Below are 19,127 nucleotides of genomic sequence, written 5' to 3' on the forward strand. Positions count from 1 at the left end.
TTCCTTCCTTCCTTCCTTCCTTCCTTCCTTCCTTCCTTCCTTCCTTCCTTCCTTCCTTCCTTCCTCCCTCCCTCCCTCCCTTGTTTACTTTATGTCTGAGAGTTGTGTATTTCCATCATTTTCTCTCCACCTCCTCTTTCCTCTTTCATGCCTCCCCTTTCTCCTCTCAAATTCATAACTCTGCTTTAATTATTATTGTTAACATAGATCTGTATGTGTACTATGCATGTATGTAAAGCAGTAATAAGATGTGTATATGTGTGTATATGTACACATGTAGGTAGATGCGCAGCTTGCTGAGTCTAGTGTTTACTGTTGCTGTGTCTGTGGGCTTCAGGGTGCTGACTTGGGATCAGGGGATCTATTGGGGAACCCGTCCCTGCAGAAGACTGGTTTTAAAGCCAGGACATTCACTGTGAGGCTGTATCATCTATACCTGGCAAGGAAGCTGCCTAAAGTAGGGCTGCTCACAGTGATGACACCGGTTGACATGCCAGCATGGGTAAGAGAAGTCTCACAGGCACTCACCCCTAAATAAAGAGCCATGAGGGTTCATGGTTGAAGTCTTTTTATAAAGTGGAGTTTTTTTCTTCTCCCTTTCTCCATCACTTCTTGTACTCTTCTTGAAAATAATATTGTATTGTGTGTGTGTCTGAGTGTATGCATGAATACTCTTGCCATATTAGACGTACAGAGGTGAGAGGCAACTTGGGGGCTTCAGTTCTCTCCTTCCACCGCGTGAGGCTCAATAATCGGACCTGAGTATCAGCTCTTTTTTTACCCCCTGAGCCATCTCGCCAGCTGGTATTTTTCTCAATGCTTGGAGATTTCATTATATATGTTCCAATAAGAATAATAATTTGAGGAGCTGGAGAGATGGCTCAAAGATTAAGAGCACTGGGTGCTCTTCCAGAGAGCCTAGGCTTGATTCCCAGCACCTGCATGGCAGCTAATAACCTTCTGGAGCTCCAGTTCTAGGGTCTGTGCAACACTCACTTCTGAAACTTTTGGGCATCAGGCACGAGTGTGGTGCATAGACAGACATGCAGGCGAAACTCCCATATGCATACAAATAATAAAATAATTAAAAGTTTAACTTAAATTTATCTTTATTGTATTCCTTTATTTTTTTAATATCTCCATCCTCTCTTCCAACTCTCCCCACATCCCCCAAACGTATCTCTCCCAGTTTCATATCTTTGTCGGTTTTGTTGTTGTTGTTTTTGATCATGGGTCACGGGTCACGGGTCACGGGTGATCTACCAGTGGGAACACCCTGAAAAAGTGATTCTCCCTGCCCAGCGGCCATTAACTGTCAGTAGTGCCTTAGTAGCTACTGTGAGAGCTCCTCACCCGTCTATGCTGGAATTCTCCTTTTAAAGGGTTCCTGGAAGGGCTAAACCCAAGTTGGGGGCATTTTTAAGAATCTGAGTTTATGTTGTTCTTTTTTTTGAATTTTGGTTTTGTTTTGGCTACGATACATTTCACTTGGCACCTTGAGGTCTCTCCAGTTTCATCACCAGGGAAACAGCATATATTCACTCATTGGTTCACCATCTATTGAACACACACCTCATCCCAGGCCTCGCCGCCCTGTTTCTCCGGGTAGAATAATGGAGATTTCCCAGCTAAGAGTCAGGATTCCCAAGGATATGAAGTTACGATTCGTTTCTCCTTGGCCCCAGGCCTCCCTTGGGGCCTCTGATTCTTTGGAGGAGGCGCCTGGTGGTCTGGTATTTTCAAGGTGCAAGCCAGCACCCTGCATCCGGGAGACAGAGGCAGAAAGCAACCCTTCTTCATCCCTGTGGAGTGGATGCTTAGGTGTCTATCCAAGCATTAAGCACTTGGCCTCCTCACTCCCACTTCTCTCTGACAAAGCTTTTACACCGAGCACGAGTGCCCATAAATAACAGACCAACCTATAAATAAATACAGCCGGGTTCCCACAAAAGCCCCTGACAAATGCTGTTTATTTAATTTCTCAAGTGTGGTCCATTTGGGTGCAAGGAGAAGGGGCAGCTAAGCTTTAACTCGGCCAGTGTACTGCTGAGGCTTGCCTTTCCTGTGGAGGAGCCATCTTGTCCTCTCCCTAACACCCGAGTGACATTGTGCAACAGCTGAGCTGTCTGACACCAGGGACTGGGGACAAAGGAGGGGTTTTCAGACCTTTCCCAACGAGGCTTATTCATCTCTGGGAAAGACAAATCCTCATTACTTCAGCCTGGCTGGTACCTGGCCAGGATGATCTGTGATTAAGCCAGTAGAAAGATCTAGAGAACCCTTGCGGAGGTGGGGATGCGGGAGGCGGCCGATGGACAGCAGTGTGATGCCAGCACAGGCCTATTTCTGTAAAGGGTCTAGATTATGGCTTATTTCAGAAGCAGGTCTGAAACTTCATCCTCTGTTTTCTGCCCTGCTTAAAATACCTGTCTTTTTTTTCCCCCTACAAACAACCCCTTCCCAATCTTCCCTGCTCTCCTGGAATGCCTCCTCTGCCTGGCACTAAGCAAGGGACCAGCCACTTCTTTAAGTAGTTTTGGAGCTCCCTGTGTGGTTCTTTGAGAACCCCGTTTGTTTACCATTTTAATGAAATGACCCTCTCTCCAGTCTGAGCCACTGTAGCCTTCGTCTGAACTTCCCCAGGTTCTACTCCCACGGCTCTGCTTATCCAAGCAGCCTGAGAGGAGTTTTGGGAACGTTGGCCACATGTGCTGCATCCTTTGCTCAGAACCTCTCAGGCGCTCCTGCCTCGCTACCAGTGAAAGGCAAAGACCTACCAGAGGCTTGCTGAGTTCTCAGAGATCTGAGCCCATGAACTCTCTGATCCAGGGTTCTACTCTGTCAGCACCACTCCCCCGGCTTTCCTTGACCGCCTTCCCAGAAGCACCACTAGTTGTGCTGGCTCCATTCCCACCCATCATGTCCTTCATGACGTAGACCACACATTTAATCAGTTCAGTATAGACCTTCGCCTCGGAAGCAACCCAAGCTCCAAGAGGATGGTGTTTTGTATTTCTCTACTCCTCTCTGCCCACTGCCCAGACCAGTCCGTGATACACAGAAGATGCTCCACGGGAACATCTGGCTTTACAAACCTCATATTTCAACCAATGAAAAGCCTCTTCAGGGTTTGACCAACTAGTGAGGTGTGCAGATTGTTGAAGTGGGCGGCATCTGCTGTAAGGGGTTAATCAGAGCTTGTCTGTCCACCTTTAGCTTATTTATTTCTCCCCTCCGGTTAAGGGCAAAGATTCTTCAGCAAAGGCCTTAGAGATTCATGGTGGAATGTGGTAAGGAAATAGGGATAGCCTCACCCCAGATGAAACAGATGAAGACCGGTATAGTTAGAACATTGGGCAAAAGGAGGAAGGATGCTAGATGAAGTCCAGACAATTAGAATCTTCCAGAAAACTATGGTTTCTTTGGGGCTCTAGAGATAGTGAAATTGGTAAAGTTTTGCCTTGCACTCAAGAACCTGGATTTGGTCCCCTTATCATCCTAGTACCAGTGAGATGGAGACAGGCAGATCCCTGGGGTTTGCTGGGCCGTCAGCCTCTCCTAGTTGGATAGTCCTAGCTCGGCCAACGAGAGACCTTATCTTTTAAAACAAGGCAGACAGTGCCTGAAGAACAGCAGTCAAAATTGTCCTTTGACCTTAACACACATATGCATACACACACACACACACACACACACACACACACACACACACACACTCCTCACCCCCTCCCTCCAAAGAACACAGGTATACAAGCACATTTAATATGGTCCTTAGTTGGTGACTGATAAAAGGCACCTTGTTCCCAGGTGGAGCCTGCCTGTTATTTGGTAGCTGTAGGATGCTTTTAGTGCGGAAGCTCTGAATTGGAGCATGAACTGTGGGGTCATATGCTGACCAGGAGATGTGCCCCCACTTTTCCTTAGACTGCCATGTGTGTTCACAGTAAATATTGCTTGGCTTTGAACATGGTCCTTGGATGGACCTCAGTGTCAAAGGAGCACTGAGGTGTCTCACGCCACCCTGGCTCTTTGCTTGGCCTGAATAATGCACGCATTATCCTGCATCTATGATGCTTTAGGGCCGCGATTTATGGCTGTGGACATGCCCCTCCACTTGCCCTGGCTTTTGTTGATGACCTATCATGAATTATACACGAAATGAATGCTAGATGAGCTAATTAGGCATTAACCTTACATTAGAGATCAACCACACGATTGGACCCTTCACAGCTTCTAAAGCGGCCACGCAAAGTGGTGAGTATCTGAGGGAAGAGAGTAAAGTGAACAGGGGTGGGAAGCAAAGGAAGAGAGGAGAGGTGTGAGCCAGCTAGGAGGAGGGGGAAAGTGAGTGGGGTTTAGGCAAAAGGCATGAATGCCCAGGAGCTGGTAGGTGAGCTGGGTGCTCACACGAAGTGAGAAAGGGTAAATAAAGGTGATACCCAGCATGCACCAGACTTTTGGGGAATGCCCCCCACCCAACCCCTCTGCATATGGAGGCCAGAAGCTGATGCTCAGATGTCTGGCTCTATAGCTCTCTATCTTACTTTTCGAGACAGGGTCTCTTTCCTAAACTGGTAGCTTGGGCTAAGTGAACCCCTGGGGTGCACCTGTCTCCTAATTGTTGGGGTTACAGGCATGTACCACAGCTCCCACCTTTTATGGGGGTGTCAGGGATCTGAATTTAGGTTCTCAGAGTTGTTCAGCAAGCATTTTATCCACCGAGCCACCTTCCAGGACTCTTGTTTTTTATTATCATTGTTTTGTGATCTGAATGTCTCACTGTGTAGCCCAAGCTGAACTCAAATTTATGCTATTATCCAGGATAGCCGCAGACACTTAATCCTCCTGCTTCAGCCTCCTGAGTGCTGAGATTCCAGACTTGTTCTGCCTTGCCCAGACTGTTCCTCACTCCATCCCCACACTCTCCCTCTGGAAAAATCTGTCCTTTAACACTCAGATTAAAGAATGCCCAGCTCAAATCCTCTTCCCTGGGTCACCTTGTAAAGGTTAGACATGTTTAATTCCTGGTAGAATTGAGTTAGTATCTTGACATGGACCAGGAGTAATAGGGTAAATCAAGTTGGATGAAATTCTTCTAATAAGTAGCTAGGAGACCTTCGATAACTAATGTAGATAGATAAGCTACATACTGATAAATTGTTATATTGACACATGGCAGACACATATATGTCTACACGCTCACGTTCATGCACACACACTCAGACACATACACACACCACACCATACCACACATCCACACAGAGATAATACAGCTTTCAGACCGACCGAGTTCTTATCTATAATCTAACCCTGAGAGATGTGTAGGGCAGGGATGTGTGGCCCATTCTACCAACGGAAATTGTTCTGTCGTGTAGGTGGCCATGCTATGCATCACATGGCCCACATCCACCATCCACCCCAGCCATGGAATGAGAGGCACTACCTGACCACAGGCAGGCAACTGGCAGGGTTGCTGTGAATATTGGCCAGGCAAGTCAATCCGATGAAGACCTTCTAAGGCATGAACTAAGTGTGTATACAGCCAACCAAAGGACAAGAGACCGACAAGAGACCAAGACAGACAGAAGGAAGCTGGGGGTGGGGAACTATGGGAGTCTCTGTGTCTACCAGGGCTAGCAGAGTGTCAGTCTGGCAAAAAGAAAGTCCCATTCAACACTACTTAGCTGGTGTTGGTTCAAACTTCCAGAGTTGGGTATCTGAATATAGTACAATTTAGAAAAAGGTTTCCTGCTGTAACACAATCCCCTGTGCACAAAAATGCATAATGACATTGAAAGTCTTCTCACGTTTGTGTCGTGTCTTCCAGGAAGATGGGTTCTATAATTAGGCTACATGTATTATCTTAAGGGCCCAGGGGAGGATCTGCTGTGGTTTAGTCATACAGATAGCATAGAAATCGTTTGGACTATTAGCCACGCCTGGTCCTGCTTGTAGAAGCTGATGTGGAGATTAGCACAGACACATGAAGGGGGAAAAAGGAGCCTGGGGAGAATATCAGTGAGGGACTGTCCACCTTGCATTGGCCTTTGGGCATGTCTAGGAGAGATGGTCTTGATTGTTACTTGATCTGAGAAGACCCAGCCAGCACAGGCGGCACCATTCCCTAGTCAGGAGATCCTGAGATTGTGTGACTGAGAGGAGGACAAGCAAACAAGCAAGCATGCATTCATTGTCTCTGCTCTTGACTGTGGATGTGACATAACTAGCTCTTTGAAGTTCTGACCTTGACTTTCCCAAATGATGGGCAATAGCTTGGAACTATAAGCTGAAGTAAGCTATTTCTCTTCCGTGAGTTGGTCTGTGGCAGAGAAATTTTAATCACAGCAAAGGAAATGAAACTAGGACACAGGGCTTCCTGTACTCCACAGCTGTATTATTGGGAGTGAAGAAGACATTTATTGATACCCATCTCCTTCTCATATGGATGAGACCTAGAGCCCAGGGCTAACCTCCTGGTCCTCAACGCAAGTGATCGTGATTTTAGGCAATAGACACCATCATGGAGGATAAATTAACTACTAAAGTGAAGCTATAGAAATCTGCCTGGTAGACAGCTGGTTTTCTCAGTGTGGGATGCTTCCCTACCCCACCTTAAGTGGTTACTGTTCCGGGAATACCATCCCTGTTTGTGTGACTCTGCATGTCCTCAGAATCAGACACTCTCGCCAGGCAGTGTGGCATCAGGTGGGCAGTAGCGCAGTGAGTGACGTCAGCTGACATGTGGCGGTTCGTGAATTTGGTGAATTTGTGAGTCTGAAACCAAGAAGGCCCTTTTCATTCATTATTCTCACACCTGGCCCTTGGCCAGTATGATGGTGAATCTTGGTATTGGTTAAATCTCTGCTGCTGTGACAAAATAATTTGACACGCCCCCCAAAAAAAAATCAACTTAAGAGAAAAAAAAAACTGAAGGTTGTTTTTGCTTCAGATTCTGGAGAGATGGAGCCCATTACGATGGAGAAGTCTGGAAGTGGAGAGAGGGCATAGGACTTTACCCAGTGCCATGCTCCCAGCAAGGCTCCGCCTCCTAAAGGTAACATGTCCTCCCCAAACAGCGTCACCACCTGCAGACCAAGCATTCAGACATCCGCACTCATGAAATCCACCACAACACTTACTGTCAACTTGACTGGATTTAGAACAACCTAGGAGACTTGGGCACACTTCTGGGTGTGGTTGTGAGGGGTTTAACTCCCCTGAATGTAAGTGAACCACCATCTCAGGACCTGAGGACCTGGTTGAAACAAAGAGGAGAATGCAGAGAAGCAAAAGATGAATGTGGATCTTTCCATCCCTTCTCCCTTGCAGACAGAACTGTGATCTGTGCTCCACATGGTGGCCTGAAAGAGAGAAACTTGCTCCCATCAGTTGTGTCCATCAGGTAATTGGATGGAAAAACAAGGAAAAAATATCTGTGTCTAAATTCTTTCTGCAGACTTTGTCAGGCTGGAAGTATGTTGCCTCTAGAGCTGAGGCTGAAACACATAAGTAGAACATGCTAGATTGCCTTGAGTTTTATTAAAATTGAAAATAAATCCACATTCAAGACAAGCGGTGGCTAAACTTCACTTTGCAAAAAAAAAAAAAAAATTGCTGTGGTTTTTAGACTTTTCAAAACTGCTTCTGGGGAAAGCATATTTGAAACCACCAAATTACTCTCATTGGCATTTCCTTTTTATTTTTATTTTTTAGTTCTAAATGGGTGAAGGCTTCAGGGGCACAAATTGAGTAGGTTAGTTAGGGTGCTTGAGGTGAGGCCAGTTGTGGCCACCTCAGGTGTGTGGGGGGTGGGTAGTTATTACTCATATTCTTGTGTGCTGCCACAAATGGCTTTTCATGCAGGGATTGGCTAAGGGCCCCATGGAAGAGAAGAAAACGGAAGGTCTTAGTAGCTAAGTACCCTACCTTCACCTGCCCTCTGGATTGCCCTAACTCAATTCTATTTCCAAATCACTTGATAACTTGATTTTGCTTTTCTTTCATTCTTATTTTCTTCTTCTTCTTCTTCTTCTTCTTCTTTTTTTTTCTTCTTCTTCTCCTTCTTCTTCTTCCTCAAGATGGAAAGCAGAGTGGTGGCTGACTATTCTATGTGCTCCACATGAGCAGAATCACTCATGGTTGATCCTCCCATGCCTTCTTTCTCTTAGCATATTGTCCTTATCAATCTTTATCTGTAGTTGAGTGTATAAAGACTTCCTTCCTTTTCAAAGACTGGATAGTATCCCTTTGTGCTCTGGTCACTCACAGATGGTCATCTGAGTTGTTTTGTTATCTTAGTCATTGCAAGCAGGGCTATAGTGAATGTGGGCATGTTTCAGGTATATGTCCCTAGACTCTACAACAAAGGTTCTAGCACTGACCCAGCTTGTCTCTAGCTCTGCCCTTTTGGTCCCATCCCCTAGGCTACCTTTCTCGATGTTACAGGTACTCTTTATCAGCTTGGTACCTATTTCTAGAGTAGATGGTACAAATGAGGATAAGAATAAGGCTTGTCCTGTAGGACACTATGGGAGAACTAGTGGCATATAGCTGGGAGTCAAGTATAAACCCTGGCCCTTACCACCCTCAGTTACCATGTCTGGAAAATGGAAACTGCTTATTCTGCTCCTTGGACAGCTTCGAAATGGAAAGAAACAGTTTGTGCCAAGCAAACAGAGGTACCTGATTCCCTATTTGTTCAGGACCACAGAGGCTGGGGCCATGATGTCTTCCACTGTGGTTTCAGGTAAGGAAGTATTACTGGCTTCAGGAAATGTTGGTGACTTTTGAGAGGGTGCCAGGTCTCCAGCTTCCTGTAAGGAAAGTCCCTTTTCATGGCTTCCTGCCCTGGGAGACATCATCAGCTTCCCAGGACCTGTGGCTTGGTACTAGGACACACCACAGGTAAGTTGTAGTGAGGATGCTGCCTGGGTGCCTGTGAGGAGAATCAGCCTTTCTCTGTTTTACACTTTCTGTCTTTGATGTCGTTCTGGAATGTGGGCTGTCTCCTGCCTGGCACAGGGGACCTGTGGCTTCATGTCCTAGTAAAAACTCGAACCTTTTATAGACTCTCTCTCTCTTTGTGTGTATGCATGCATGTCTGTGTGTATGTGTATGGGCATGCATGGGTGTACACGCATGCACAGGTGTGGAGACTATAGGTTAATATTGGTTGCCTTCCTCAATCATTTACTTATTTCTGAGGCAAGGTCTCTTAATGAACCTGGAGCTCAGCTATTGTCTAGAATGGCTGGCCAGTGAGCCTCAGGAATGCTATGTCTCCATCTCCCCAGCATTAGGATTGCACATGTGTGCCCTTGTGCCCTGTTCACATGGGTGCTGGGGATTGAACTCAGGTCCTCACACAAACACTTTACTAACTGAACCATCCCCCAGACCTTCTTTTCAAGATTTGTAAGGTGTATACTTTCTTATCTCAAGATGGAGGGACTCTGATGCCATCTCTTTTTCAGTATGAAGAAGGCATGGTCCTGTATCTGTGACTCAGGTGACAGATGATCCCTGAGGTATACCAGGGTGATTATTTTGAGGATATAATGGTCATTGTCCGTTTGTTGATTTTCTAATACACAGATTGTTTCAGGAATGAGAGAGACAAATCATACATCTGATCTTCACTGGGATGATTGAATTGTCTACAGTAGGAGACACAGTGTATCTGGGAACTGGAGAAAAGAGGGCCTTAAAAACAGGGAAGGGGGACTTAAAGAGATGGCTCAGCATTTCTTACTGCTCTCATTGAGGACCTGAGTATGGGCAGCTCACAGACTCCTGTAACTTGATCTCCAGGGGATCTGGCACCCCCTTCTGGCCTCTATAAGGACTGCACTCATGTGCACATGCACATACATACACATTCATAGATGCACACACAAATACAAAGAAAACACAATCTTAAAAACAAGGAAAGTCTGATAAACATACTAAAATCTGTACACCTAAAGAAAGTAATCAAGAAAGAGGACGCTGGCTAAGATGCTCAATCCCCATTTAGAAAGGCAAAGAGGATGGACTTCAGAAGAGGGAGAAAACAGGGAACAGGACAAGAGTCTGCCACAGAGGGCCTCTGAAAAGCTCTAGCCTGTAGAGTATCAAAACAGAAGCTGAAACCTATAGCCAAACTTTGGGCAGAGTGCAGGGTATCTTATGAAAGAAGGGGGAGATAGTAAGACCTAGAGAGGACAGGAGCTCTACAAGGAGAGCAACAGAACCAAAAGATCTGGACACAGGGGTCTTTTGTGAGACTGATACTCCAACCAAGGACCATTCATGGGGATAATCTAGAATCCCTGCACAGATGTAGCCCTTGTAGCAGCTCAGTCTCCAAGTGGGTTCTCTAGTAAGGGGTACAGGGCCTGTCTCTGACATGAACTCAGCGGTTGGCTCTTTGATCACCCCCCCCGAAAGGGGGGGGCAACCTTACCAAGCCATAGAGGAAGACAATACAGCCACTCCTGATGAGACCTGATAGACTAGGATCAGAAGGAATGAGAGGAAGATCTCCCCTATCAGTGGACTTGGGGAGGGGCATGGGTGGAGAAGGGGGAAGGAGGGTGGGATTTGGTGGGTTGGAGGGAGGGAGCTAGAGGAAAGATACAAAGTGAATAAACTATAATTAATAAAAACAAACAAACAAACAAACAAACAAATAAATAAATAAATAAATAAATGAAAAACCAAGGAAAGTCTTTTGGAGAAAGGGGTGTGACCTCCCTCCCAGGTGCAGATAAAGCACTTCATTTAGAATCACAGAGTCTGATGCGCTGGCAGCTTGGTGCTTGGGAAGTAGAGTCAGGAGGACCACAAATTCAAGGCTGCAACAGTAACACCCTGCTTCAAAACGAAAAGGACAAAAGCTGTAGGGTGCATAGAGCCTGCACTGACATGCACCAAGTCCTGTGCTCTATGCTCAACATTGCCACAACCCATCCAAAGGAAAACAAAACAAAACAAAACAGGGGTACCAGGGAGAAGAAATGAAATGATGTGGGCAAACTTGGGTATGCATGGGAATGTAGGCTTTTGAGAATTAACGGCAGTTCTGTTTTGCTGGGCAAGGAAGCCACAGGGGACAGGGAAGGAAAGAGAGGCCTCCAAGGAGGACTACCCCAACACAGGCTACAAGCTTTGGGTTTCATCTGGACTATGGGAGTACTGGGGAGTTTTTGTAGGAGGAAGAACCTGGGCAGACAGCATGAGGACAGTCCCCTCAGACACCACCACACACAGGCTGGGGCACAAGAGAGTGATGAAGACCAGGGACCCTCAAAAGATGGAACTGGGATCCCATTTTGGGGTAACAGAAAGGTGAGGTATGAGGTACACGTCAATCAGCTCACTGCCCTTTGCTTTCATGAAGCACCAGGTTTATACTCAACTTGGGGCAGGCCCCTGGCTGCAGTGAGAGGGGTCCATTCTAGGCAGCTGATGCAGAGAAGAATGGGTACCCTAGTAGAGACAAGTTGGCCCAAGAGGAGAAAAAAAATAGATGTGAAGATGCAGGCGCGGGTGCAGGGGAGGAAAGGTCAGTAGGGTCTGGGCTTGGCACGAAGATTTATAACATCCCCGCTCTCGCCCCTGCCTCCCCCTCTCCCACCCCCTTCTCTCTCTGGCAGCACGTTCTAGAGACACACATTATCTCTATTAATACCAGCCACAAGGTCGTTACTCAGCCACCAACTTTTCCTCCAGCATAAATATTTATACAGCACTGACCTGTGGCTGCCGCGTTTGCCTTTTATTTGATTCCTGCCGCCTCTTGTGCCTTGCTCGTCTGTCGGCTAACATGTTTAGCTCCACTGTCTGGAACCTTCGGAGCCAGCCAAGTCTCTGAGAATGGCTGGGTGGGGGATTAGGGGGAGAGATGGAGGAGGAGGAGGAAAGAGGCACCACTGTCTAATACTCTAAGAGACCCACAATGTGAAATGAGTGCTTAATACCAGCCTGGCAAAACAATGGGGTAAAGGCTGGCCGGGGTGGGTGGGAGAGGGGGAGAGTGCTGTTTGCTCTCTCAAGACCACAGCGTTTCTTGTACTCCTAACTGCAGGTCAGAACCCTATATTTCAAGAACCCCATCCTTGGGCTCTGAGTCGAGGCATGGCACAATGTTAGTTGGATACTTATTCCCGAAAAACATACAAGCAAGATATTCCTGTGGGTCCCTATTTGAGGCTTCCCCCAAAAGGAATGAGCCACAGGCACACTGCCCCTTACCTAACCTGGATCTCTGCCCGATGGTTTCAACTATATATGGTGTGTGTGTGTGTGTGTGTGTGTGTGTGTGTGTGTGTGTGTGTGTATGTGTGTGTGTGTGTGTAGGTGTATGGTGTAAAAGTCAAGATGGAAAGAAACATTGCCGTATTGCAGTGATAGTGGCGTCAAGAATTACAAAATCAATAGCAGCAGCTGGGCAGTGCTCAATACTCACTCTCCTGGTTCTTTTCATGTATTTCTCATTAGGATTTGCAGACAGACTTGGGGAGGTCACTTAGCCCCTGGCTGGCAAGTGGAGGAGGTCTCAGACCCAGAACCAACCTCTAAAAGCAGGAATCAACAGAATAACGTACTGACTACCAGTTATGTACCAGGAATTGAAGATGCATAGATTTTTTTTTTCTTAAGGACCCCATCAAAGAGCCCAGCAAAGGAGGAAGAACACGTCTGCTTCATTGTTTTTGTTGTTGCTTGCTTGTTGGGCTTTGCTTGCTTGCTTGCTTGTTTTTTTGCAAAGGAGAATCCAAATACTTTGAGGAACAAGTGACATTGCTAAATCGATAGAGTAAATACATCGCCAGTCAGACTCAGAGACCTGATGTGTCTGGCTCAACCCCAGCGCCAGGAACTTGGCTACGCTGCCGACAACACACAGGAAGAAATGCCCCCTAAAAAGCAAGGTCACATCTGTTCGTGCAACACTGATTGAGTGTCTAGTTGGTTTTCTTTTCTGATGTTTTGGCAATTTCCTAATAAAAATTGCATCTGCCTTACAAAGGTGAGATGAGGATGTTTATACAGTTCCTCTCTCTCTCTCTCTCTCTCTCTCTCTCTCTTTCTCTCTCTCTCTCTCTGCAAATGGATTGGACGTGAGGCCAAGGTGAGGACTGAAGACCCTGCTTGAAGATGCTGTGTGCTAGAGTCTTGGTGGTGCCATTACGACTGACATGCAGAATGGTGGAAGCCGCTCTTCATTCTGGCTTCTACCGGGCGACCTGTGCAGCTCATCCCCTACCTCTGCACTGCCTCAGGCCCCAGGGACCTCCACTGCTCTCCCTTTAGGGTAGGGGCATATTGCTTTAAACGTATGTTCATCCTCAAACATAGCTTAGTATCTGACACAGTAGTCATAGCATGGATGGTGAATGAATGAATGAATGTTGTAATCTCCTAGAAGCAATGGTCCAAGGGGTCTTCACTGGTGTATGAAAGATACTGACCCAGAGCTCAGCCAGGGACAGTGGAATGTGTGGTCAGTCCCAAAACGCCTCCCTCAATGAGCAGCTGTGACTTTCTTTTATTCCCACATGGTACAAGGAGAAACAGACAGTACCGAGTGATGAGGCAGGGAGGGAGGGGTAGACTGATGGGGTGGTGAGGTAGTGGTGAAGCAGGGAGGCCAGAACAATGGTTGGATATCCTGGTCTTAGGTCACAACTTCACCATAACCAGCTGTGTGTCCAGTATGGAAAGTGATCCAAACTTCCCTGAACCTCAGTTTCCTCGTGTGAGAAACAGGACTAGTCATAGAATCTATTTTGGTTAAGGTATTACATAGATTAATTGAATATGAACAACATAAAATCATCAGAACCACACGTAGCAGGGAACACTCGGTCGATACATGGGGTTTATGGTGATCAGCTGCATCTATGAATTGGAAGATGGTGTGCTCATGGGATATCCATGATACGAACCACAGTAGCTGTCATTGTAAGCTTGCAACATGTAAGGCTTGAGGGGACATTTTCTGTGGCTCCTGGTTTTAAAGGGCTCAGTCCACCATGGCAGGCAATGGAGGGTGGGGATGTGTGGCTGGGACTTCTCACATCTCAGCAGGTTAGGAAGCTAGGAATTCGAGCCTTTGTTTAAAACGAACCATTCTACCTATTCACTCATAGACCCTCCCACCTATCCCAACCATCCATCCATCCCTCTATCCATTCACCCATCTATTCATTATTTAATCCATCTGTCCACCTATCCATCTGCCACCCATCCATCCTTTCCTCCCTCCCTCTTTCTCCTTTTCTCTTCATATCCCTCCATACTTCAGTCACTCATTTGTTTATTCATCTACCCCATCCATCCATAGATCAACCCAGGTACCTCCAGCCTCGTCTTTGCTTTCACCCTTCTATTCATGCTTCTCACCTCCCTCCCTTTCTTCTTCTCTATTTAATTCTGTTCCCTTTCTTTCTCCACCCCAAAGTTTGTGCCTACCCTAACCATAGCCCTCCTTGCAATGGTACCCTTGACCTCCTGCAGTCTCCTTTCCAAGCTATTCTCTCTCCATGACCAGAGTGCTACAGAGCCTGCCTGAGGTGCCTCAAGGAAGCCAGCCGGAGGAAGAAAAGAAAACTGTTCCTGCTTTTCCCTGAGTGACTTTTTTTTTTTCAAAGGAGAAACAGCTCTAGGCCTGGATAATGCCAAGACTTTGGAGTGACTCCTTCTAGAGTCAAGAGACAATCTCGAGTGCATACCTGGCATGCATGGATCTGCACTCAGGAGGAGGCTGAAGTGGGGTGCCGAGTGCCCCAGGCCAGCCTCAGGTCTCTTCTCTCCTTCTAAGCCTGGCAGGTGCAAATGGTTTCTGAGAAAGCTACAAAGCCTAGTTCTGAGATTCGAGCAACTTTCTTGTTCAGGGTACTCAGGGCTGGGAGTGTAGCTCACTGACACAGAGCGTGACACTCTGTATCACCTATAAAGAATAGCTTCACTTCCTTGGCCTACTGACATGTGTATGAGAATGTGAGTGTGTGCAGGTCCACTAGTAAGTCTGAAGGAGAAGGATTTCTGTTGTATTGAGGCCAGCCTGGGCTCCAGGGTGAGACAGAGTCTTGAAGGGGGTGGGCAAGGAGAAAAAAAAAAAACGATTTGGGAGGTTCCCACCTTGCAAATATGAGTACCTGAGTTCAATACCCAGCATCAGTGAAAAGAAGCTGTGCATAGTGGTTCACACTTGTAGTCCCACTGCTGGGAAGGAGAGACAGGAGGATTACTAAGCTCATGTGCCAGCAGAGGTCAGCTTCAGGATGAGTGAGAGGCCCTGTGTCAAGAGCACAGAGGATGGTGCCTCAGGAATGACACCGAGGTTAACCTTCAGCCTCCTCATGAACATGCAAATACAAACACACACACACACACACACACAGAAAGAGAGAGAGAGAGAGAGCTGGTCTGTGGTGAAGGGAAGTTTTTCTTCAGAACGAAGACATTCTTTCTGCCATCTCAAAGAGGGGTTGAGATTGGTGGCCGTGTCCTTTTTCCTTTCTGATGTCCTCTTTTTCTGCTCGGGAAGGCAGCAATAGCCTTGCAGTCAGCAGAAGTGATCTCTTGCTGTGAGAACATGCAGTCCCTGTAGCTCAGTGGGCCCAATGGCGCATGTCCATCCAGGGTGAGCAAGTGCTTATCCTGGTCACTCAGTGGACGTGGTTTGTCAGGCACTCTGGCTCAGTAGAGATGCTTGGCTCTTATACTCAGAGCTCATCGGTTAGAACTAGTCATGTGACTCAAACAAAAGCAGGGTGGAGAAGGAAGCCTCACACTGTGCATAGAAGCTGCCAAGGCTTTATAAGCATAAATAACAACCACCCGCACAGTCCCTTAAATCGACTTGGAAGACGCAGGAGAAGATAGAACGTCTGAGCCCAACTCTGTCATATTGGTAATCTTTGGCTCTGTGACCTTTGACATCTCTTTCTAAAGACAAACGTTCACACAGGCACACACACAAGGACAGGATGACTACTATGCTACACGTGATATTGTCATTTTGCCACATTTTCTCCCTTGATTTTTCTGATTTACACTTTCAAAATTTTTGAATTTGTGATTTTCATGATTGATGGGCACTGGAAGATTCTAATGACTCCTCCTCCTCCCTGTACCAATTCCTGTTCCTGCTGGCCATATGGAAGGATGCTCTGCTCCACCTTCCATGCAAGTCTTGAACATCAGGTTGAGTCTGTCATCTTTGGGGTAAAGAAACAGTTTTCCCTGTGTGATTCTCTGCTTGCTGTGGAAGGCAGACTTTCCGTCTGTTCCTTTCAGCTTTCACAGTCTTTCTCTTGAGAACTGAAAAACAAAACAGAACCATTTTTTGGAGTGTCTACACTTCAAACTGATTCATAGGAGTTCCTCTTAATTCATTATAAACATACACATGATACAATGAAAATCTACCTGTAATTTACACAATTACAGTATATGATAGCTACAATGGGAATTTATGATTGTGAATTAAACCATTGCTCTCATAACCTGCAAATCGGTTCTTTCAGTTCTCTTAACTGGGATTTTTTTTTTGTTGTTGTTTGTTGCTATATTTTGTTTTTAAGGTATTTGATGATGATAATGTCTATGTGTGTGTGTGCTCAAGGAGGCCATGTGGATACGGAGGGGAGATAGTATTGGTGTGCCTACAAACCAAGGTGCAGCATGAACCTGGAGTTGGGAGAAGCAAGAAGGTGGGTCCCTTGGGCTCTTGAGAAAAGGAGTGTGGCGTTGTTGACACCTTACTTTGGAGGGCTGGCCCTAGACCAGGACAATAAATTTCCTTTATCGGAAGCAGTCTGGTCCATGATGTTGTCACAGCAGTCCTGTGTAACGAACTCAGTGGTTGTCCCAAGAACAGCTTGGGGAAGGCACACTGGTTTAAGAGACAGAAGACCTGGGGTCCTGGTAATCTTGGTGACCTCACTTGTCCTGTCTATTTCTAGGAAACAGGGAAGGAGTGAGCTTCTGGGTGCCGCCCTTTTCCTAGTTGGGTCGTTTATTCAGTGGGTGAGGTGAGCCTGGAGTGGGAGTGGCAGCACAGAGAGAAACAGTACCAGGGTGAACTGGGGCCCTCACCCTTCTGACAGGGCACAGCCATCAATCAACTCCTGTAAATTGTTGCCAGACAGGAGTGCAGCCTGAAGTTCTTGGTTTTCAAGAGAAGAGAGAAATCGAGATTTCTTTTTATGTAAAATCTGATTTTTGAATGCCTGCAATTGATTCCAAGCTGACCACAGCAATCTTGAGGGCCAAAAGCAAACTCACATCACCCTCATCTCCAATGCCTCTCTCCAGCCCCCAGGGAGTTCTGACTTAAGGACATTCCTCCAAGCCTCAGAGCCCTGTTTTTGGCAACCTTGTGGTGGCAGCCTGAGGAGGGGTAGCCAGGCGGAGTTAGAGGACAGGAGCCCAGTGACAGAAGAGCTGTTCACATTTCAGAAGCGCATCAGGTTCTCTCTCCCTTCCTTACGAATTGCTGGGTTTCAGGTAGCAGACTGGTTCGCATGTATGAAGCTTGAGCCCACTAGTCAGCCAGGGTTCCATGTGCCCCATAAATCCTAAGCTGTTTTTATTATTAATAATCAAATCCAGCTGACGGTAGAAGCACCAACAGAAAACAGTCACCGGAGAAAGCAGGGTTGAAGGTCTCCCCGTGAGCAGAGCACTGGAGAATTCAGATTTTTCCATCAGAATAAGGCTTGTATTCATGTCACCCAATAGGAGTTTACCGAGCACCTACTGTGAATTCTGTTTTTTGTGGGTGCTGAGGATGTACAGTGGTTCCTGGTGAAGGACCTTCTTGCTACTCTAGGGTTGAGTCTATGGCAAGTGGGGAGTGGGGCACTCAGGAAAATAATTTGTCAAAGCAAGAAAAAGATGTTTGATAGAGCAGGGTTTATGGGAGGACCACAGAAGAGAGACAGATGATCTTTCCAGTGGGACTGACACCCATGCTCCCCCGCAAAGGATGGCATGCACAAAGTCAGATGTGCAGAGAGTTGAGGAAAGGGCCCGGTTAGGGAGCCACAGAGCAGCTATGGGTTGGGGGGAGGCTGCAGCAGAGAGTCAGAACTGTGAGTGGCTTTTCCAAAGCCAGCACCCTGTCTGGAAAATGGAGACCTGATGGATCCTTTGTATTTTGAGACCTCATGAACCTGGGGGACAACAAACTGCCTAGTGACTGTTTGGCCATTGTCTGTTAGAGCAATGGCCTGAAAGGTGGTTTGGGGAGCTGTTGTGCATGGAGCCAGACCCACACAATGGTTGTTGGGATCTCCACCCACATGGGTGGCAAGGACACAGGGGCCCTTAATCATCCCTTGAGCCTTTGAGATTTGGAGTAGCTGAGGGGCTTTCTTTTAGGATGCTCTTGAGGTGGTACGGTCCATCATGTGCAGCTGTCACATTCAGGATGGATGAGCCCAATGTCATCTATGAGCACCAATCCAGGTGCTGGCAGTGCAGTAGCCGTGAGAAATGTGAGGCAAGGCTGAGGAACTCAGAGGGAAAAGAAAATGAGAAGACAGCAGTGAGGAGAGAAGTGAGGGGAAAGCAAAGAGTGAAGGGAGACTGGGAGGAAGAGAGAGAGAGAGAGAGAGAGAGAAAGAAAGAAAGAAAGAAAGAAAGAAAGAAGGAAAGAAAGAAAGAAAGAAAGGTAGAGATAAAATCCATCTCTCTCTTAGTTTGTCTTCTATTGTGATAAAGATCATTATCAAAAGCAACTCAAGGAAGAATAGGTTCATTTATTCATCCAACTCACAGTCTTTCACTAAGTCAGAGCAGGAACTCAAAGCAGGAAGCTGGAGGCAGGAATTGATGCAGAGGCCATACAGGAAGCTGCTTACTGGCTTGCTCAGCCTGCTTTCTTATACACTCCAGGACCACCAGCTTGCTTGGAAGTGGCACTGCCCACAATAGGCTGCACCCTCACACATCAATCGTCAATCAAGAAAATGCCCCAGTGCCTTGCCTACATACAATCTGATGGAGACTGTTTCAACTGAGGTTTCCTCTTCTCAGACGACTTTGGCTTGTGTCAAGTTAAAAGAAAGAAAGAAAGAAAGAAAGAAAGAAAGAAAGAAAGAAAGAAAGAAAGAAAGAAAGAAAGAAAGAAA

This window comes from Psammomys obesus, unplaced genomic scaffold (genome assembly GCF_907164565.1).
Source record: "Psammomys obesus unplaced genomic scaffold, mPsaObe1.curated_primary_1811, whole genome shotgun sequence".
Lineage (NCBI taxonomy): Eukaryota > Metazoa > Chordata > Mammalia > Rodentia > Muridae > Psammomys > Psammomys obesus.